Genomic DNA, 1,089 nt, shown 5'->3' with positions numbered 1-1,089 from the left:
AAGAATTATATTGTTAAAATGTCCTTACTACCCAAAGCATCTTAGAGGTTCAATGCGATCCCCATCAAAATAAATGCATTTTTCACAGAACTCAAAGAATCCCAAAATAAGACCCCAAACAGCCAAAGCAATCTTGAGAATGAAGAACAAAGCTAGCAATCTTGAAAAAGAACAACAAAGCTGGAGGTATGCTCCCTGATTTCAAACTATACCACAAAGCTACAGTAACCCAAACAGTCTGGTACTAGCACAAAAACAAATACATAAATCAACGGAATAGAGGGCCCAGAAACAAACATGCATACATCATCAATCCATGACAAACGAGGCAAGAACAGACAATGGGTAAAGGATAGTCTCTTCAAAAAATTGTGCTGGGAAAACTGGATAGCTACACGCGAAAGGATAAAACTGGACTACTATCTTATACTATATACAAAAATAAGTTCAAGATAGATTAAAGATGAACATAAGACCTGAAATCATAAAACTCCTAGAAGAAAACCTAGGCAGTAAGCTCTTGGACATCAGTCTTAGCAATATTTTTTAGACCAGTTTCCTATTCAAGAGCAACAAAAGCTAACATAATAAATGGGATTACATCAAACAAAAAGCTTTTGCACAGAGAAGGAAACCAACAAAATGAAAAGGCAATCTAAAGATGGAGGAAGATATTTGCAGCAAATCATATAACTGATTAACACATTAATATCTAAAACATACAAAAAAACCTACACAACTTAGTAACAACAAATAATCTGATTAAAAGACAGGCAGAACTTGAACAGACATTTTTCCAAAGACATACAGATGACCAACGCACATGAAAAGATGCTCAATGTCAATAATCAGGGCAATGCAAATCAAAATCAAAATGAAATATCATATCAGTCAGCATGGCTAGTATCAAAAAGAAAAAAATAACAAGTGTTCGCAAGGATGTAGAAAAAGAGAACTCTTGAGCACTGTTGGTCAGAATGTAAATCGGTGCAGTCACTATGAAAAACAGTATGGTGTTTCTTCAAAAAATTAAAAATAGAACTACCATACAATCCTGCAATTCCACTTCTGGGTACTTACACAAAAAAC

Source organism: Ursus maritimus, unplaced genomic scaffold, assembly GCF_017311325.1.
Source record: "Ursus maritimus isolate PB19 unplaced genomic scaffold, ASM1731132v1 scaffold_30, whole genome shotgun sequence".
NCBI lineage: Eukaryota > Metazoa > Chordata > Mammalia > Carnivora > Ursidae > Ursus > Ursus maritimus.
Note: the sequence above shows the minus strand (reverse complement) of the source record.